The following is a 22,904-nucleotide window of genomic DNA, read 5'->3' on the forward strand; positions in this document are numbered from 1 at the left end:
CCAGTCTATAACTGCTCGTCACAGCTAGGAGCACATGGAAGGGTGACACATGTCAAACAACAAAATTCCCAGCTCAACTTGCCAGCCAGCTTGCAAACAAACCAAATTAACCTGTCTGACAGTATACATTAATAACAGGAGTTTAGTTAGCACACATATGCAAATACATGCGTAAGCTACAGAACCATGTCCCGCAACCCAGAATTCTGTAGTTCCTAACTCTACAAATTTTAAGAGCCCCCATAGTAGAGGCACATGTATTTAATGGATAGACCAAGGGCAGGTGAACCTGTGGGAGCCCAACCCTCCTTAAAGGTACAGGATAGCACTGGACACCCAGCATGTAGCACAATGGCAGCTAAAGTGTCCAGTGCGCCCCCTTGACCAACAATTCAACAGTACAAAAAATGGCCACTGCCCCAGTCTATAACTGGCCTTCACAGCAAGGAGCACATGGAAGGGCAATGCATGTCAAACAACAAAACAGAAAAATTTCCAGCTCAACTTGCCAGCCAGCTTGCAAATAAACCGAATTAACAGTATGCGTTAAATAACGGGTTTAGTTAGTACACATTTTGCAAATACATACGTAAGCTACAGAGCCTCAGCACTGCACCCCAGTATTCTGTAGTTCCTAACTCTACAATGAGAATGAGAATATTTGTAGCTGAAGTTGCTTCTTAAATTTTATAAATACAGTTTATACTGTTTTTTTTTTTTTTTAATTCTAAAATAAAAAAGAAAAACTGTCAAAAGCAGTATGTAGAGGAGTTATAATTTAGTCTTCCGTTGCTTCCTTTAGTAAGTATGCACAAGTTTGCATTTTCTAACATATTACAATGCTTGAGCAGCATAGTATAACACTAACTGAATGTTGGTGCATGTAGCGGGTAAAAAAATCATCTGCAAACACACACACAAAAAAAAAAAAATCAACGGTTTCCCTGCATTTTGAACAAATATGAATAAATTTACTATGCCTGAATATCCAATCCTAACCTATGCACGGCTGATCATCTGTTTCATCATCATACTGTGTACCAAATGACTATGGAGGATCTTACACAACAGTGAGTAAATTTCAAACTGGATGACACCTCAGAGAAACATTGCAATAAAGAATTTTTCTTTTTGAATCCAGGCTCCATTAGGCACCTCATCGCTGAAAATGACATCTCATCAGCCTAGCACAAGTAAAATTTATAACAACATTAATACAACAAACCCAAGACTCAAATCCCAGAACAAGCAGCCGTGCAGCAAAATCCAACAAGAGCAGATTAAATTCAGACATTGAGACAAAGTACAGAAACTTCAACAATAATCCACGTGTAGTAATTAGTGTGGGTTTGGTGAGCTGTTCATGACTGGTGTCTTAATTATATAAGGGATAATGTAAAGTATTCAGAAGAAGAGATTTTTCCTTGGCAATGCCAATAGCAACCATTTATTTTATTCCAATCCCAGGCTTAAAAATGGCAACTGAAAGCCAATGAGTTTCTGTGGCCAACACATTTTTACCCCTCCTTTTAACCCTTTTCTTACAGCAGCCCCTATATAATGTCTACATCACTGCTTTTTTTTTTGTTTTGTTTTTTCCACTGAGGTTTTTCAAAGTTATTAAACAATCAGAAACAACAAGAATACATATCAGGGGTGCTCAAAGATTGGAAGAGCAAGGACCACTTAAGTGATTCAGCAACTGGTCGCTGTAGTTTTAAATTTTTTATTTTAAATAGCATAATGAACATTTTCTTCCTTCAGCCACTGAAGTCTAGCTGGAGGGAGAGGAGGAGAAGCGGTTGTAGAAGAAAAATGGAGAAGATAAGTTCCTGTATATGCTACTTCTCCTGTCCAAGTGAAAAACAGAATGTGACAGGGAGGCCATATGGGGCAGGGTTGCCATTGCGTCCTCTGATAGTGGTTGGGGAGGTGCGGTAAAACACATCTCAACTATGGGGTTTAACCACCCCCCCAAACTTCAAATGTAAACAAGCCATTACTGTCTTGGGCCCACTATAAGGCTGCTTTTACACTGATGCGCTGTGGTTTCACCTGCACCATGCACCTGTGGCTTTCCTGCAGGTTAACTGTGCTTTTCATAGACATCTATTATATCTTGTGGGTGTGGTGCACTTTCTGAAAGCACAGCAAACCCACAGGATATAATAGAAGTGCACTTTCCTAGTTTAGGGTGGATTGTCACATCAGAGGGCTCTGAGTACCACAGGTTCAGCACCCCTGATATACAGTGAAGGAAACATTGCACACTTACAACCTGCATGTTTTCTCTACTTGACATCCTTGGACAGCTCTTGCTCTTTGCCATGGTGGAGAGTTTGGAAACTGATTGTTTGATTGCTCCTGTCGGCAGGTGTCTTTTATACAGGTAACAATATGAGATTAGCAGCACTGCTTCTAATCTCAGCTTGATACCTGTATGAAAGACACCTGGTAGCCAGAAATCCTGCTGAATGAAAGGGGAGCAAATACTTATTTCCCTCATGAACATGCAAATCTGTGCATAATTTGTTAGACATGCATTTCTTTTGAATTTTTTGTTGCTATTCTGTCTCTGTGTTACAATACACCTACCATTCAATTTTTAGACTGATCATTTCTTTGTGAGTAGGCAAACATTCAAAATCAGCAGGGGATAAAATACTTGGCAAGGAAGGAATTACAGTTGCAAGAAAAAGTATGTGAACCCCTTGGGATTACGTGGAGTTTTGCATGAATTGGGCATAAAATGTGCTCTGAACGTCATCTAAGTCACAACAATAGAAGAACACAGTCTGCTGAACATAATACTACACAAACATTAGATGTTGCCATGGTTTAATTGCACATAACATGTAAACATTCACAGTGCAGGGAGGCCCTAGCTTAATGACTTCTCCCAGAGCTAATTGGAGCCAGGAGTGAGCCAACCTTGACTCCAATCAGTGTGATGATATTGGATGTGTTGCTGACAGCTGTCCTGCCCTTAAAAAACACACACCTGTTTTGGGTTTACTGGCTTCAAGAAGCACTGTCTGATGTGAACCATGCCTCGCAGAAAAGAGCTCTCAGAAGACCTATGATCAAGAATTGTTGACTTGCATGAAGCTGGAAAGGGTTACAAAAGTATCTCCAAAAGCCTTGATGTTCATGTGTCCACGGTAAGACAGACTGTCTACAAATGGAGAAAGTTTAGCACTGTTGCTACTCTCCCTAGGCATGGTCGTCCTGTAAAAATGACTGCAAGAGCACAGCGCAGAATGCTGCATGAGGTAAAGAAGAATCCCAGAGTGTCAGCTAAAGACCTACAGAAATCTCTGGCACATGCTAACATTTTTGTTGACACATCTACAATAAGGAAAACATTAAACAAGAATGGAGTACATGGGAGGACACCACAGAGGAAGCCATTGCTGTCCAAAAAGAATATTGCAGCACGTTTGAAGTTTTCAAAATTACACCGCGATGTTCCACAGCACTACTGGCAAAATATACCGTATTTTCCGGCGTATAAGACGACTGGGCGTATAAGACGACCCCCTACTTTTCCTGTTAAAATATAGGGTTTGAGCTATACTCGCCGTATAAGACTACCCCTCTTCCAACGCACACCAAATAAAAATGAAAAAACATCAGATTTGATTTCAATATGGTATGGTATTTCAGTATGGTATTCCAATGATGGGGTGCTATTCCTCCCACTGACACCAATGATGAGGCACTACTCCTCCCACTAAAACCAATGATGGGGCACTATTTCATCCACTGACACCAATGATGGGGCACTATTCCTCCCACTGACACCAATGATGGTGCCCCATCATTAGTGTCAGTGTGTGAGGAATAGTGCCCCATCATTGGTGTCAGTGGGAGGAGTAGTGCCTCATGATTGGTGTCAGTGGGAGGAATAGTGCCCCATCATTAGTCAGTGGAATAGTGCCCCATCATTGGTGTCAGTGGGAAGAATCGTGCCCCATCATTGGTGTCAGTGGGAGGAATAGTGTCCCATCATTAGTGTCAGTGGGAGGAATTGCGCCCCATCATTGGTGTCAGTGGGGAGAATAGTGCCCCATCATTGTTGTCAGTGGGGAGGAGGAATAGTGCCCCATCATTGGTATCAGTGGGAGGAATAGTGCCCCATCGTTGGTATCAGTGGGAGGAATAGTGCCCCATCATTGGTGTCAGTGGGGGAGGAATAGTGCCCCATCATTGGTGTCAGTGGGGGAGGAATAGTGCCCCATCATTGATATCAGTGGGGAGAATGGTGCCCCATCATTGGTGTCAGTGGGGAGGAGGAATAGTGCCCCATCATTGGTATCAGTGGGGAGAACAGTGCTTCATCGTTGGTGTCAGTGGGGGAGGAACAGTGCCTCATCGTTGGTGTCAGTGGGGGAGGAACAGTGCCTCATCATTGGTGTCAGTGGGGGAGGAATAGTGCCCCATCGTTGGTGTCAGTGGGGGAGAGGAGCGGCTGCTCCTTCAAGTTCGGCCGCTCGATTTTCGCGGGGCCGCTCGGCTCCGCCTCCTCGCCGGTGATTGGTCGCCTGTGTGCCTTTCCAGTGCTGGCGCCCAATCACCGGTGAGGAGGCGGAGCCGAGCAGCCGCGTGACCATCGAGCGGCCGAACTGAAAGAGGGAGCAGCCGCTCTTCCTGGACCGGATCGTCGTGGGACCGGAGCCAGGTAAGGTACAGCAGCCCCTCTGCCCACCCCTGTACTTAGTGTCCGTTGGAGGAGGAGGGGGGGCGGCGCCGCGCCGTCCCGCCCCTCGAAAAAGTGCCGCTCTGACCCGGCTCGCACCGGCGTATAAGACGACCCCCGACTTTTCAGGGGTTGAAAAGTCGTCTTATACGCCGGAAAATACGGTACTTTGGACAGATGAAACCAAGATTGAGTTGTTTGGGAAGAACACACAACACTATGTCTGGAGAAAAAAAGGCACAGCACACCAACATCAAAACCTCATCCCCACTGTAATACATGGTGGAGGGAGCATCATGGTTTGGGGCTGCTTTGCTGCTTCAAGGCCTGGACGGATTGTTGTCATTGATGGGAAAATGAATTCCAGAGTTTATCAAGACATTTTTCAGGAAAACGTATGACCATCTGTCCGCCAACTGAAGCTCCACAGAGGATGGGTGATGCAACAGGACAGTGACCCAAAGCATACAAGTAATTCAACAAAATAATGGCTGCAACAGCACAGAATACGCCTTCTGGAGTGGCCCAGTCAGAGTCCTGACCTCAACCCGATTGAAATGCTGTGGCACGACCTTAAGAGAGCGATTCACACCAGACGTCCCAAGAATATTGCTACACTGAAACAGTTTTGTGAAGAGGAGTGGTCCAAAATGACTCCAGATCGTTGTGCAGGTCTGATCTGCAACTACAGGAAACGTTTGGTTGAGGTTATTGCTGCCAAAGGAGGGTCAACCAGTTATTAAATCCAAAGGTTCACATACTTTTTCCTCCCTGCACTGTGAATTTTTACATGTTATGTGCAATTAAACCGTGGCAACATCTAATGTTTGTGTAGTATTATGTTCAGCAAACTGTGTTCTTCTATTGTTGTGACTTAGATGACGTTCAGAGCACATTTTATGCACATTTTTAATTCATTCAAAACTCCACGTAATCCCAAGGGGTTCACATACTTTTTCTTGCAACTGTACTGTTAAAAAGTAGAGTAAATATGCAGGTTGTAAGTGTTCAATGTGGTGTGCCAAAATGGAAGGCTTGAGGAGCTAGGGTGGGCACAGCTTATGAGTAAAAACATTGTTCCTCATCCAGCTTAGGGGAGGACTTGAAGAAAAGGAGGATGGGCATGTATAAGCATGGGGGTGGACCGCAGAAACTAATTGAGGAAAAAAGGGGAGGATGAGACAATTTGATTTACCTATGGAGAATCTTTGTTAGCTTTTCATTTTTGTCATATGGGCATAGGAGAGGGATCAAAACAAACAGGCAGGAACTGTGGGAGGGGTTGGGCAGAGGGAGGGACTGTGGATGGGGAAACTAATAGGAGAGGATAAAAAGGGGATGAGACAATTAGATTTACCTGCAGGGAATCAGTGTTGGCTTTTCATTTGTTATATGGACATGAGGGAGGGATCAAAATCAACAGGCTACTAGGTAACCCAGGGGTCCCAGATTTTATAGAAGCTTTTGTCTTGTTGCTTTCTACAATGTTTTCATCAGTAAACCAATTGGGTTTTTTTTTGTAATTGCATACTCTTGCATAATAACAAAAAAGGCGCTAACCCCTTTCAAAGGTGGTCCCATGTTGTCAATACTTTATCGTACCCAACATATTATAGCAATTCTCAAAATCTTGTGTTATGGAACTGTCAAGACTTCAGTAAATTTTAAAGAAAACCTGAACTGAGACAGACAATGGACTCTTGGACATGGGTCACCAGAGCCCGTTCAGTGTAATTACCAGCACATTTCCTTTGCCAGGGCAGCCCAGGAGCGTTGTACAGATTGTCACTGACATAAATGGTTGTCTTCGTATATACAGCAGTATATTGTAAATACGGGTAAAGGAGTATACAAAAAATAGAGCCTTTTCTATTTTTTTTTGTGTATGCGATACTATTTATGACAACACTTCCCCATATATACAAGTACAACAACACACAGCCATTCGTGTCATCAACAGACTGTTGGCTGCATCTGGGCTTCCTCAGCAGAGGAACGGTGTCTAATATAGTGATGTTAATCATCTACTTTAAATATTCAAAGTCACTGACCTGGAACAATTATGCAGAAAGAGGAGACAGAAGATGGCATCTCTATATCGTATACTATATACAACCATGCATTCATTGAAATGGACATCTGGAAAAAAACAATTTGTTTGCCGTACGCTGATGGGCGCAAGGCATTGTATATTACCTCTGTGCTTAATGTAGTATGTTGTTCTTTTACGCTCTGGTTTTATAACTATGTATGATACCTGCACTTTGATTTAATGCAATTATGATTATTCTTGATAACACCTCCAACAGACATGAATTTAGTGCCACTGTGATCTGTATTTCCAAGTAATGAATATATCAGTTGTAGAAGTACACTAGCGTTAAAGTTTTTATCATTTGTTCCTTTAATTGTCTGTTAGTAGGAGGATGGGAGTGGCTTTCCACACAGAACCTTTCAAAAGTGGAGCCTGTGTGATTACTGAGCACATTACTCATTCTAGATTAGTTATTAAGTTGAGCCTAAATTATAATTTCCCAAATATTGCCACTGCAGCAAATGGCTCATTAAATGCAGACTTTGTGATAAATAGCTTTTCTGTTCAAAAATATCAGGGGGATGAGGAAAAAAAAGGCTGTGTTGCATATTTTACTAGTTTGAGTGATGCAATACACATTAGGTTGAATAGTTTGAGTTCTGTTGGCAGTGAATACTTGATCAGCATTGCACTTTGTCCCTTGATCCTAGTGGGGGTTTACAGGAGCAGCTGAGAAGCACAGTTGGTAGGAGTTAATGTATGAAAGCATTTTAATTTACGGTCTTCTAAAAGGGGCACTTCAACAAAACCCCCTGTATACATGTACCAAAAGTCAGCCCTTTCTGTATTCTGGAGGGGGTGGGAGATTCCCCCTGTCACAGCAAGAGGTCGAAAAAAACAAAAACAAATGTGTATACCCAGCTTAAGGCAGAACTACTATGCATCTGAGCACCACAAACCAAGAATGCTACTTACTTTTTTAAATTTCAAAGCAAACTTACTTTTCCTTGTCTCCATGCTTTATTTTGCTGAGAAATCACTTTGAAAAAACGTCCATTTTTGGCCGTGGCCATATTGAGTAAAAGCAGATGATTCATGTAGCATTAACTTATTGGAATTCACCTGCCCTTAGATTAGGCATGCAGACAGGAGGGTGTGCTTAGCTGAGAAAACCCCTCCTGAAGACTCCTGGGATGTGTAACATCATTTGCTTAGGCATGGAAACCAGAAAGTAACTGAAGAAATGTAAAAAAAAAAAAAAAAAGTTTGAAACAGATGTAATATACTTTATTTACTTATGCTAGCAGTATACGGATTAAAAATGATCAGTGTTGATTGAGAGAGTAAAGTTCCACTTTAAAACTCAGTATTAACGAATACATTTGCCAGGTGAATAGTTCTTTTGCATGCTTGTGTCTTCATTTTGTTTCTGGATGCACCACTTGTGAGAAAGTGTTTCTTTTTGGTGCCCTAGGACAGGGGTCCTTATCTGATGTGTGTATGGGACTGGAGCTCTTAATTGAAAAAAAAAAGACATTAAACAGGAATCTCTTTATTATTACACCTGAGATCAAAGTTAAAAATTGACTTAACATTTTTTCTTCTACATATTTTGTATGAAATACCCTCATGGGCTTTTTTTTAATCAAAGCATAGTTGTAGAGCAAGCATGGTATCAGTAAAAATAGTACAAGAATACTTGTTAGAAGTATGAAACCCAGCAATTAGCACTCACACCAAAATAAAAAATGGCCCAAGTCCATACCAGACCCTTATCCTAGCATGCAGCCCGGCAGGCCAGGAAAGGGGGGGCGGGAAACGAGTGAGCGCCCCCAGCTCCTGAACCATACAAGGCCACATGCCCTCAACATGGGGGGGGTGCTTTGGGTCAGGGGGCTCCCCCCTCCCAAAGCATCTTGTCCCCATGTTGATGGGGACAAGGGCCTCTTCCCCCACAACCCTGGCCGGTGGTTGTGGGGGTCAGCAGGTAGGGGGCTTATCGGAATCTGGAAGCCCCCTTTAGCAAGAGGACCCCCAGATCCCACCCCCCCATGTGAAGGAGTATGGGGTACATGGTCCTGATTACTCATTCACAAAAAAAAAGTGTAGTGTGAAAAAGACAGGACACAGTCTTTGACAAGTCCTTTATTAAAAGAAAAAACTAAGAATGTTCCCTGCAGTAGATCCAATGTCAATGACGATGCCCGCCAACGACCCAAAAAAAAAAAAAGTCTCCTCTTCCAGCGATGGTTTCTGCCGTCTGTCTGCTCCGGTGGTTTGACAGTTCTTAAATATGTAAGGGGCGGGGCCACCCGGGGGCATCACCCGAGTGACCCTGCCCCATGTGACATCATTGGTTTCATATGGAATGGACAGCTTGCACTTTTGGAAATGCTGATAGATGCACTATATTGCCAAAAGTTTTGGGACACCCCTCCAAATCATTGTATTCAGGTGTACAAGATCAAGCATATAGGTATCATTTGTGAAAGAATGGGTTGCTCTCAGGAGCTCAGTGAATTCAGGCGTTGTACCGCAATAGGTTGCCACCTGTGTAATAAGTCCATCCGTGAAATTTCCTTGCTACTAAATATGCCACGGTCAACTGTTAGTGGTATTATAACAAATTGGAAGCAACAGCAACTCAGCCATGAAGTGGTAGGCCACGTAAATGACAGAGCGGGGGGTCAGCGCATGCTGAAGTGCAGAAATCACCAACTGTCTGCAGAGTCAATAGCTAAAGACCTCCAAACTTTGTGTGGCATTCAGATTAGCACAACAACAGTGTGTAGAGAGCTTCATGGAACGGGTTTCCATGGCCGAGCAGCCGCATCCAAGCCTTATGTCACCAAGTGCAACGCAAAGCAATGGATTCAGTGGTGTAAAGCATGCCACCACTGGACGCTAGAGCAGTGGAGACATTCTCTGAAGTGACGAATCACTCTTCTCTGGCAATCTGATGGATGTGTCTTGGTTTGGCAGTTGCCAGGAGAACGGTACTTGCCTGACTGCATTGTGTAAAGTTTGGCGCAGGGTGCATTATGGTGTTAGGTTGTTATTGAGGGTTTGGGCTTGGCCCCTTAGTTCCAGTGAAGGGCACTATTAAGGTGTCAGCATACCAAGACATTTTGGACAATTTCACGCTCCCAACTTTGTGGGAAAACTTTGGGGATGGCCCCATCCTTTTCCAATATGACTGCGCACCAGTGCAGAAAGCAAGGTCCATAAAGACATGGATGAGCGAGTTTGTACAAACCAGTCAAGTTTCTCCACCCCAGAGTCCTGAGCTCAACTCAATAGAACACCTTTGGGGTGAAATAGAGTGGAGGCTGCAAGCCAGGCCTTCTCGTCCGACCTCAGTGCCTGACCTCACAAATGTGCTTCTGGAAGAATGGTCACACATTGCCATAGACACACTCCTAAACCTTGTGGACAGCCTTCCCAGAAGAGTAGAAGCTGTTATAGCTGCAAAAGGGGGGCCAACGCAATATTGAACCCTATGGACCAAGACTGCTATACTTTTGGCAATATGGTGTATATCCAGGTTTTAAATCAGCTTGTGCTCCCATCCAGGCAACGTCTTTTTCAGGGAAGGTCTTGCATATTTTAGCAAGACAGTTCTAAACCACATACTGTTTCTATGGCAACAGCATGCCTTTGTAGTAGAGGAGTCTGGAAGCTTAACTGGCCTGCCCGCAGTCCAGACCTTTCACCATTTGAAAATAATTGGTGCATCTTGAAATTAAAAATGACAAAGAAGACCCAGGACTGTTGAGTAGTTAGAATACTATATCAGGCAAGAATGGGAAAACATTCCTCTCCCAAAACACCAGCAACTGGTCTCCTTATTTCCCAGATGTTTACAGGGGGTTGTTAGAAGAGGGGATGCTACACCGTAGTAAATGTGGCTCTGTCCAAACTTTGAGTCGTGTTGCTGGTACATTTTCTCAGTTTAACCACTTTCTAACTGCACTATAGCTGAAAGATGGCTACAGCGCAGTCCTCCAATTCTGGGAGGGCATCCATGGATGTCCTCCCAGAACCCCACCTACCTCTCCTTTGTACACAGCTGATCAGATCACGGTAAAGGGCCAATCACAGTGGCCCTTTACTAGGTGATCAGCTCTGTCCAATCACAGCTGATCACATGTAAAGAGACTTGCCAATTATCGGCAGTCCTTTTCTTACACGCTGTGTCTGTGTGAGGAATGGAGAGCTGATACCGCCATGGCTGTCAGTACATTGTTTACATTGATAATCAGGGAACCGATCATCAATGTCCTGATTATCAGTGTAGTCTCATCAGTGCCCAACAGTGCTGCTTCATCAGTGCAGCTTGTAAGTGCCCATCCGTGGAAATAAATAGCTTATTTGCAAAATATTATAACAGAAACTAACAAACTTTTTTTTCCCAAAAATTTTTCGTCTTTTTTTCATTTGTCCAGCAAAAAATAAAAAAACCCAGTGGTGATCAATAGCAACCAAAAAATGCTCGATTTGTCTCAAAAAAATTATAAAAGTTTCATATGGGTATAGTGTCGCAATGACTATGCATGACTGTGGATATCCTCCTGCGCTTGTAACGGAAGCCGCAAAACCTCAATATAGCTGCTGCCACTCGACTTACACCAATAAGTATGAATACAAGATTACTGTGAATAGTGAAGCGCTATAAATCAATTCTATCTAATATGTAAAAATAGTGCTATATAGTGCTAGCTGTGCCAACACATTAGTGCTCAGTGAAAAAATCTTGCAAACAAATAAATGTCTTAATCAACAAATATAAGTGAAACAAAACATTAAAATTGCTACAAAATCCAAATAATTGTGATAGTGGTTCTTTAAAAAAGAAAAAGCCTCCCGTGCTGTTTGACAATAACTCTTAGAAACACACTGTGTATGAACAAACGAAAGAATCAAAAATTATATCTGTGTTTTTTGGAACATAAAGTCCATGCAAGTAAAACTGTGCTGATGTGATCTTCACTCCAGTGAAAAAGAAAAATCCTCAAATGGCAGCAATGCCTGCTCACCTCCACACACTTACCCCCGCAGGGCCAAAGGGCTATAATTAACAATACCAGATCCTCTCCACTCCACTCCTCATCACAGGGACCATGGGATTGAATAAAGACCTCTGCCCAGCGCACCTTATCCACTCCACCTCCACTCAACGTCACATATATGGGATATAAAGCAAGAAACCTTCCAAAGTGCAGTATTCTTTTATTAGAATATAGACAAAGCTTGGTATTGCACTCACATGTATTTCCCAGTAACAAACGCCTGTCACCACATCCTATGGGTGTACTGCATGGTTTACTGGGTGTAGCAATATGGCCGCTGCCGGAAGTGTGTCACCTTGTACCGGAAATGGTGTACTGACGCGTTGCATCACATGCCTTGTGACTTCATCAGGGTTGAAGTTTGTTTGTTTGCAAGATTTTTTCACTGAGCACTAATGTGTTGGCACAGCTAGCACTATATAGCACTATTTTTACATATTAGATAGAATTGATTTATAGCGCTTCACTATTCACAGTAATCTTGCAATGATTGTGCAATTCTCATTCAAAAGGCAAAAGCACTGGAAGGTTAAAATTGACCTGGGTAGGTAGGGGGTGAAAGTGCCCAGTAATGAAGTTTTTGTTTTCTATTGTGAATAAAATATGGGTTTATGACATCTGCAGATCTTTGCATTCTGTTTTTGTGTAGTTTTAACAAGGCATCCCAACGTCTTTGGAATTGGGGTTTGTAAATCAAGGTGATATTTTTACCATGTATGTGTTTAACAAAAAAAGAAAAAAAAAGGACTTTACCTTCCTTTTGCACACAGTTAATACATTTAAGAAATATGAAAAATATAAATCAGTATTTCTTTGAGGCAGTTAAAAAATGTTTTCATTCACTAAATTTTAAAGTAAATGGGAATAAAAAGGCATGTCTTATTAGTATTTTGCAACCAATATGGATGATCAACCAAGTAACTGTCATGTTGTGTTTATACTTTTGAACAAACTTATTTAGCCCATAGGCCATTTTGTTAACATTTCTTTTCCGCATTTAATCCTAGCCATGTTTGTTTATATCCCAGCTATTTACTCTAATTTGCTATTGCTCATTCTTCTTTCAAACCGATTAAATGGAGGTGAGTGGTGCTTTTAGTGGCAGGCATTCTGTTGTATAGGAAAGCTTGTGAGGTCCACATTGTTCCTTAAGTGGTTCTTTTTGCAGTACATAATTTGTACTATTTCCTTTTTATATTCACTTCTGTGAGCACATGTAGAAGCGTGATGGGGCAGCTCTGCTTTCCATCGTACAGAAATATCGCAGATACTGTTGATGCACCCACCTTAAGAAAGTGCACTTAACTGCTGGTTAAATGCTTGTGTCGCAGTATAGAGCTTTAACCGACTACTGGCTCCTCGCCAGCATAATACTGTCAAATAATAGAAGTAATCTAGCCAAAGCTTTTCCTTTTCACTGCAAACCTTGGACTTTCAAAGGCTAGAAGTGGATGTTCTCTACTTCTCTAATGGAAAGGCCCATGTTGTTTTGAATTATCTTAAACAGAAAAATAAATGCAGCTTACTAAGAATATTATATGTTCATTACATAAGTATCTTTCGGAGCATCCCCTCCTCCCTCACTCTTAGTAATGGCAATGTGTTTCTAGTTTTAAATAATATATTGATATGTGTTTACACAGGTACGTTATAAAAATTGGTATTGATTGCAGTTAAATTGTGATTGAAACTGTCTTTGTAGTTTAAAAGAAAAAATATAACCTGTAATTTTTCCCCACTTTTTATAAATATTAAAAAAAAATTTATATATATATATACACACACACACAGGTGAAACTCAAAAAATTAGAATATCGTGCAAAAGTTCATTTATTTCAGTAATGCAACTTAAAAAGTGAAACTAACACATGAGATAGACTCATTACATGCAAAGCAAGATAGTTCAAGCCGTGATTTGTCATAATTGTGATGATTATGGCTTACAGCTCGTGAAAACCCCAAATCCACAATCTCAGAAAATTAGAATATTACATGCAATCAATAAAACAAGGATTGTACATAGAACAATATCGGACCTCTGAAAAGTATAAGCATGCATATGTACTCAGTACTTGGCTTGGGCCCCCTTTGCAGCAATTACTGCCTCAATGCGATGTGGCATGGAAGCTATCAGCCTGTGGCATTGCTGAGGTGTTATGGAAGACCAGGATGTTTCAATAGTGGCCTTCAGCTCTTCTGCATTGTTTGGTCTCATGTCTCATCTTTCTCTTGGCAATGCCCCATAGATTCTCTATGGGGTTCAGGTCAGGCGAGTTTGCTGGCCAATCAAGTACAGTAATCCCACGGTCATTGAACTAGGTTTTGGTGCTTTTGGGAAGGTGCCATGTCCTGTTGTAAAATGAAGTCAGCATCCCCATAAAGGCAACTTCTAACTAGTGAACGTAAGATTTGTGTTGATTTGGAAGAAGACTTGTTTCATACAATATACACTCTGTGCACAATTATTAGGCAAGTTGTATTTTTTAGGGTTAATTTCATTATTGAACAACTACAGTGCACTCAGTCAATCCAAAATGTTAATAAACCTCACACCTGAATATTTAAGAAAGTGAGGTTTCTGCTTTCTTTGGATAATATCTGTGTGTGCACAATTATTGGGCAGAATTATTCTTCAAAATGGAAAAACAAACATTTTCCCATCTCTCTTGTTTTTTTCATCTGTTTACAAATAAACAGTTCTGACATTTAAAAAAAAAATCAGTGACCAATATAGCCACCCTTCTTTTCAATAACAGTTATAAGTCTTCCATTCATGGAGTCTGTCAGTTTCTTCAGCTGTTGACGATCAACTTATTGTGCAGCAGCAACCAAAGCCTCCCAGACACTGTACAGAGAGGTTTACTGGTTTTCTTCACCATAAATCCCTCATTTAAGAAGGGCTCACATGTTCTCAATAGCATTTAGGTCAGGTGAGGAAGGAGGGCCATGTCATTATTCTTTCATCTGTAAGGCCTTTACTGGCTAGCCACGCAGTGGAGTACTTCAGTGCATTCGATGGAGTATTGTCCTGCATAAATATCATGCTCATCTTGAAAGATATAGACTTTTTTTTCCTGTACCACTGCTTGAAGAAAGTGTCTTCTAAAAACTGGCAGTAGGTTTGGGAGTTGATTTTGAGTCCATCTACAACTAATAAAGGTCCTTTTCGCTCAGTCGAAGTGGAGTTCTGTGCCCGTTACTGATCCAGCCATGGACCCATCCATCTGGTCCATCAAGAGTCACTCATCTCGTCAGTTCATAAAACCTTTGAACAATCAGTCTTCAGATATTTCTTGGCCCAGTCTTTGTCATTTCAACTTGTGTTTTGTTCAGTGGTGGCCGTGTTTCAGCTTCCCTTACCTTGGCCATGTCTCAGTTAAATCTCTTTTTTTTGGCCCATTTTGTCTGAGGAAAAGAAGCTGCCTAATAATTATGTATACCTTGATATAGGGCAGTGTTTCTCAACTCCAGTCCTCATGGACCCCCAACAGGTCATGTTTTCAGGATTTCCATTATTTTGCACAGGTGATTTGATCAGTTTCACTGCCTTAGTAATTACCACAGCTGTTTCATCTGAGGGAAATCCTGAAAACATGACCTGTTGGGGGTCCATGAGGACTGGAGTTGAGAAACACTGATATAGGGTGTTGATCTCCTTAGGCCACACCCTCCCTCATTACACAAATACACCTCACCTGATATGCTTTAATCCAATAAGCATTCAAGTTTATACAGCTTGGAGTTGGACAATATGTATAAAAATGATGATTATGCCAAATACTCATCTAATAATCGTGCACACGATATATACCAGCAAAGCATGCCTTTTTGTTGAATTTGTAATAGTGTGTGTATTCATTAAAAAAAAGGTATTTTGAAATAAAAACTACAGAAATACCTGAATCTGTTATGTTCTAGCCTTCTGTAATCCCCATTCTCGGCAACACTCTCTGAGAAAATTATAAATCTGAGCAAGCCAGAGCCTCTCTTGCTTTGCATCATTTGGTGGTTTGAACATCATTACAGGAAGTGCGTGCTTCTTTTCTTCATTGTCCAATAACATGCTAGGGGAATATTGATTTGCTCTACTGCTAAAGGCTCAGTTCACCTTTTAGAACATGTTACCTGTTCCACCCATGTTTAGGATGCAACATGTAACACTTTCCAGCTCCTGCCACCAGTTCCCCCTTACCCCCTTAGGTGTGACATTGGACGGGGGGGGGGGATCTTTCCTTTTCTGCTGACACAATTTAAAAACAGCGTGGCTGGCAGGGTTAATGGATAGACTACAGCTATTATTGGTCGCAACGGCTGATGGTTTATAGTTCTGAATGAACTGCGAGGGTGCTGATGAGCGCACCCTTGTAGTTCATTCAGAAGCCCTACAGGGCTTGTCTACAGACACCTGACCATTGAACCCTTGATACACTGATCACGTCTGCAATGTTTTCCAGGCTCTTGGTGGAAAAAAATAATGCATATTATTGTTCCTGCAAAAATATGTTCATTTATTTTTTCTAGTAAGGTGAATGTATCCTTTAATTGCAGTAGAAAAGAAGGCAACAGACTTGGCTATGCTGTCTGAAAGGGTTTCACATAAAGCCATCTCCCATTAGCTCTCAGCATTTTGCATCCTATGTTAAAATTCACTTTAGGTAGAATAGGGGCCCCAAACTGCAGCCCATGATCCCAATTTAACCTGTAGCTAGGATCAGTTTTGTATCCTCAATGTGGTTCCACTGTGCTCTCACTTCAAATCGGCAGAGGTCCGCCCCTAACTCCCTGCCTCCCTACACATGCACACTTTACTGCCACCAGCACAAATTCCCCTTGCTATACAGTCATTGTCTCCGTCATTGGTTGCAAGGCAAATCCAGCATTCACAGGTGGACTGAACTGCATCCAGCCCAGCTCCCACCCAGCTGCTACAGTCACAGTACAAGTGTAAAATAAGGGGGGATGTAAGAGGGTTTCTTATAAAATGGGAAGTCCTGATATTACTAGGACTTTTATGAGAGGTGCAGATTAAATGTATTTTTGTTTAACTCTTCCCGCCCGCCATATAGTACAATGACAGGCACAAGGCAATTCTCTCGTTCTGGGAGGACGTCATATGACGTCCTCCCATTCTCACAGCGCATGCGTGGCTCTGGGTCGTGCGGTGATCATGACCGAGCCGACATCTTCGGCTCTTTCCGTGGATCGGTGCACCGATCCACGGAAAGAGCCGAAGATGTCGGCTCAGTCATGTGTCCAATCACAGCTGATCACATGTAAACAGGGAAATGCCAGTTATCGGCATTTCTCTCCTCATGAGCTGTCACGCTGACAGCTCGAGAGGAGAGGAGAGCCGGTAATCGGCATTCCTCGGAGGGGACAGTGTGCCCTGATGATCTGTGTAGCCCCAGCAATGCCACCTGTCAGTGTCCATCAGTGCCATGTGCCAGTGCCTATCAGTGCCACATTTCAGTGCACATCATGCAACATATCAGTGCCCATCTGAGATGCCTTTCAATGTCACCCATCAGTGCCACCTATCAGTGCTGCCACTCAGTGCCATATGAGTGCTGCCTTTCAGTGCCCATCAGTGATGCCTGTCAATGCCCATCAGTGCCACCTACCAGTGCCTCCTCATCAGTGCCCATCAATGCCACCTATCAGTGTCCATTACTACAGCCTTATTACAGCCTCATCAGTGAAGGAGAAAAATCACTTATTTACAAAATTTTATAACAAAAACCACAGAAAATTTGAAAAAAAAATGTTTTATTTAAGAAAAAATTAAAACCCAGAGGTGATTAAATACCACCAAAATAAAGCTCTATCTGTAACAAAAAAATGATAAAAATTTCATATGGGTACAATGTTGCATGACTGCGCAATTGCCATTCAAAGTGCGACAGCGCTGAAAGCTGGATATTGGCCTGGGCAGGAAGGGGGGGGGGGGGGGTATAAGTGCCCTGTAGGCTAGTGGTTAATGCCTCCAATATGTTTGGAATTTTTTTTGTTTTGCTTTGCTTTTAAGTTCTTTGTGTTCAGGGGTGTGGAAATTAAAAAAGAAAACAAAAAAAAAAAACCTACTTGTCCAAAGACTAAATAAGAGTCTTTCTATGTGTCCCCTTTGACAATCTGCTTGTGCTACAAAATCATACAACATACTGTTGTGCTAACTCATAGCATAGATGAAATTCACAATAATAACATATATCAAATAAATGCTCAAGTGAAAATATAAAGTCCTTGTGCTGAAAAAAGTCCTAAAGACGATAAATGATGTACTTGAATAAATCGTGCTCCATAACTTCAACTGACAGTGCTCCACCGCAAAAAGAAATAAATGCCCCTCCAAGTAAGATTAGGATTGCTGCTCACCTCAAACAATGGACTTGTATAATGGCACAGGTCAAAGAAGTATGATCTTTCAATGAATGGGCTCCAGATGGCAGCAAAGAGCTGGTTGAGGCAATGACAAGGATGATAATGCATGATCACCCCCAGAAATTGCTTCACAACTCCACCTCAACATGTAGGAGGAAAGAACAGCCCATAGTGAAATACCATTTATTAAATTAAAAGGACAAACAGAGTAACACTCACAATGTCTCAGAGTAAACAGATCAGTATGACTGCATGATAGTCACCACACTTCTGGTTCCCGAGTCTGTGACCAGACCTGACATCACTAAGCTCCGCCCCACGCGTTACACCACCAACTTCGTGGCTTCGTCAGGGATTATCATTTTATCAATCTACTTGTCCTGATAAGAAAAATAAAAAGTTTTGACAGGTTGGAAAATATGAAGGGTTGATGTTTTTATTAGGCAGAGGTGCTTTTACGCATGTCTGGGGCTTTTAAAAACGAAAGGGGCTTAATGGCGACCTAAACTTTTAATGTTTTTTATTTGTTGCTAGAAAATTTCTTAGAACCCTTTATACATTATGTTTTGTAGGCCCTAGATAATAAATTGGTGGGTGCTGCAATTTTTTTTGTCGCACAGTATTTGTGCAGCGGTTATTTATTTATTTTTCTTAAAATACTGTTTTGAATTGTAATGCAAAAAAACACTATAAATAACCCAATTTTTGGTAAAATATAAAAGATGTTACGCCAAGCAAATGGATACCAAACATGTCATAGAGAACAAAGACTGGGCCCGCTCTGTCGAAGGATGGAAGAGCCTGGGGATAGTGATGGAGGAATCCATGAATTGTAAAGGAAGGATGGAGGAGTCTGGGGATGTGAACTGAAGGATGGAGGGGTCCCTGGATAAAGAATGGAAGGATAGAAGAGTCTGGAGATAGGAACTGAAGGAAAAATCCATGGACAGGAATGGAAGGCTGAAAGAATCCATGAATATCAACTGAAGGATGGAGGAGTCCAGGGATAGGGATGGCAGACACAGAAGCTCTTGTGCTATTACTTCTTTATGTGTGGCCCTCATGGTGTTAGTGGGGCCCTCAAGTGAAATATTCATCATTGAGTCCTCCAGGTCATTCATATCAGAGGTAAAGGAGCTCCTGTGTTGTATAGATGGCAGGGCTGGGGATCCTATGGTTCCAGTCTATCCTCCTGGAGCCCAGTGCTGGGGATGTCAGGTTGGAGAGGTTCCTGTGCTTTGGCCATTCACTATACAGGTGAGAGAACTCTTTCCAAAGCAGTCCGGCTCCCCCACGGCTACCTCACCTGGTTCTGCCACTCTCTCAGCTCGGACAAGGCCTCGTCATTCTCCACCGTCACATCTCCAGCTGGGAAGGCCGTGGCTGCCCCAAATCCTCTTAGGGCCAAAGTACTGGTGGCTTTGCTCTCCTATTCTCCTCTCCCTGGAGCTCCGTGATGCTTTACAAGCCCAACCTTCACCACTCTTATAGGCAAGAGCTCCAGCACAGACAGGCCGAGTTCAGGAAAGGAGTATATGATGGTGGGTGGTATGTTCAGGAAAGGAATGTGGAGTGTTCTATGATGGGTAGTATGTTCAGAAGTGTGGTGTGTATGATTATGCGTACAGGAAAAAAGTGTGAAGTGTATGATAGCAGATAGTATGTTCACGGGTCTGCAGGTTTTCCCTGCCCCACCCCTTCCAACTGCAAGTGTGAAGGAGCACTTGGCTGTCATTGGAACAGGTGTCTCTAATGGTAGACTTCTTTTCTAGTAAACGTTATACATTTCCTCCCTGTCCAGTTAACAGTGATCACCTACATATACAGTAAGAGGGGGATTCCTCCACAGGAAACCGACAGCAATAAAAACTTCGCAGACTAACTGATAGAAATTGGGTCACAGTCACTTCAAATAAAACTACCATGCTGCACAATACAGGAATCTTATGGCACAGCCAGAGACAAGTCCCCACAGCCCAGCTGACCCGACCACGGGCACAGCTCATATGTGATGGAGAGGATAAAGAGCTTCCCCCACTTATCACCTGATAACACTGCACAAAATATCCCCGACTCCCCAGACCCAGCTGCTATACTCTACACCAGCTTACAGCATTCACATGACTGTTGTGAACGATACTGATGTGTTCTGTGAGAACAACTGTGAGTGCGAAATGTTTACTTCCGGTTTGTGTAGAAGTCAGGTGAAGCATAAAAATCTGTCTTCTGTTCCCCTCCATCTCCATCCAGTATTTCCTTCTACTGTCAGATGCATAGGTGGCCATGATTAGTTAGCAGGTGAGTAGTTTACTTTCTATTGGTTGGTGAAGCAGAAACGCTGACTGGGGACAGCCCACAGAAGGTGGCTGGAGGGGGTAGGGCATGTCTCCCCCCCACTGCTTGTAAGAGCGATCCAGTGGCTAGTTAGCTGCTCAGATTGCTTTTACAAGAGAGCGACAGTCTGTCCTAGACCCTGCTGCCTTTCGCAGCAGGGCTAAATGTTAACAAAAAAAATAAATCTTGCTCAATGCCTGGAACTGCATGTCTTGGTCGTTGTGCGATGGGAATACGAACACCCACGTGGCCACATCATCCAGTTTCCTGTGAATGAATTACAAATACCCTACAAATACATCTGTGATGATAGGCAGGGCTGTGTACATCTCAGGACTGAGTGAATAGAAATGTAAATTCTTTGACCAATACACCTCGTGTATGTATGTATGTATGTGTGTGTGTGTGTATATATATATATATATATATATATATTTACAATATATAAACACAGTATTTGAGTGATGTATCGGTCAGAGAGTTTGCATTTTTATTCGCTCAGTCCTGAGATTTACACAGCCCTGCCTCGCATTCCTGTCTTCAGCATAACCAAACAGTGAAGGTGCAGCAGCAGACTGGTGAGACTCTTCTTCTGCTCCTAATGCTGTTTCCTCTTTGGCTAGTTACATTAAAGATTCATTTAATGATATAATAAAGATTTCAAAGCTGCATAATACACTATATTGCCAAAAGTATTGGGACAGTTGCCTTTACACGCACATGAACTTTAATGGCATTACAGTCTTAGTCCGTAGGGTTCAATATTGAGTTGGCCCACCCTTTTGCAGCTATAATAGTTTTAATTCCTTTTGGGAAGGCTGTCCACAAGGTTTAGGAGTGTGTCTATGGGAATGTTTGACCATTATTCCAGAAGCGCATTTGTGAGGTCAGGCACTGATGTCAGATGAGAAGGCCTGGCTCGCAGTCTGTGCTCTAATTCATCCCAAAGATGTTCTATTGAGTTGAGGTCAGGACTCTTTACAGGCCAGTCAAGTTCCTCCACCCCAATCTCGCTCATCCATATCCTTATGGACCTTGCTTGGTGCATTGGTCATGTTGGAACAAGAAGGGGCCAACCCCAAACTTTTCCTACAAAGTTGGGAGCAATAAATTGTCCAAAATGTCTGTGTGCTGACGCCTTAAGAGTTCCCTTCACTGGAACTAAAGGCCCAAGCCCAAACCCTGAAATACAACCCACACCATAATCCCCCCTCCACCAAACTTTACAATTGGCACAATGCAGTCAGGCAAGTACCATTCTCCTGGCAACCGCCAAACCCAGAAACATCCATCGGATTGCCAGACAGAGAAGCATGATTCGTCACTCCAGAGAACACTTGGAAGCTTGGAGGTCTTTAGCTATTGACAGTTGGCAATTTCTGTGCCCTGTGCGCTTCAGCATGCGCTGACCCCGCTCTGTCATTTTACGTGGCCTACCACTTTGTGGCCAAGTTGCTGTTGTTCCCAGTTGCTTCCACTTTGTTATAATACCAGTAACCATTGAGCGTGGAATATTTCATAGCAAGGAAAATTCACGGATGGACCTATCACGGTGCCACGCTTGAATTCACCGAGCTCCTGAAAGCGACTCATTCTTTCACAAATGTTTGTAGAAGCAGTCTGCATGCTTAGGTGCTTGAGTTTTTTTACACCCTGTGGCCATGGAGATGATCGGAACACCTGATTCCAATGATTTGGAGAGGTGTCCCAATACTGTTAGCAATATAGTGTATATTTTTTATTTTCAGCCTTAAGGACAGCTTCACACTGATCCTCTGCGCTTTGGCCACAGCTCAGTGTATAGCAGTTTGCGTATGGGTTATCTGCTCATTCCCATAGACTTATATAATACCTTGCTGTTTTGGTGCTTTTCTGAATGTGCACCAAAAGAATGTGGGGCATAAATGAAGTCCATGGGAAAGCGCAGCTAACCCATATCAAAACCGTGGGTACACTGCTGCTGCTGCCACAAAAGCGCAGTGTGAGTAGTGTGAAAATGGCCTAATGTATACCCATTTTGAGAAAAATATTGCAGCTGCTACTGCTGGTAACCTTTTAGTAAATGCTAGTTGCCTTGCATTGTTTCCTTTTTTTCTTTCTAAATTACATATCACTTTGAATGGAAGTAACTACATTTAGCCTAACCCTTTTTAAGATATGTAAATATTTTTAAATTGTTTCTTTTAACTGTTTTAATTGCACATTTAACATAATGGTAGACATACTGTATTTACAAAGTGCTTTTCTCTTTACATGTTATGTTTCTTGCGCTGTAGTAAAGCATTGGGATTGTCCTTTATTTTTTCTCTAGGTCAGTACAAGTCTATGACTAGAACTCTGGAAAGAATTGAATACTGTAAGCTCTAACAGTAGCTTATCCAGTAATTAA

General features: G+C 42.3%; 1 protein-coding gene across 1 annotated transcript in view; it reads left to right on the top strand.

The window, feature by feature from the left end:
- LOC149448799 (AP-3 complex subunit beta-1-like) overlaps positions 1-22,904 on the top strand; it is a 229,597-nt gene that overhangs the window by 27,407 nt on the left and 179,286 nt on the right. The gene's annotated exons all lie outside the window — the stretch shown is intronic.

Source organism: Staurois parvus, unplaced genomic scaffold (assembly GCF_062004578.1).
Source record: "Staurois parvus isolate SC_StPar_1 unplaced genomic scaffold, SC_StPar_1.0 ptg000656l, whole genome shotgun sequence".
In the NCBI taxonomy this organism is placed as follows: domain Eukaryota; kingdom Metazoa; phylum Chordata; class Amphibia; order Anura; family Ranidae; genus Staurois; species Staurois parvus.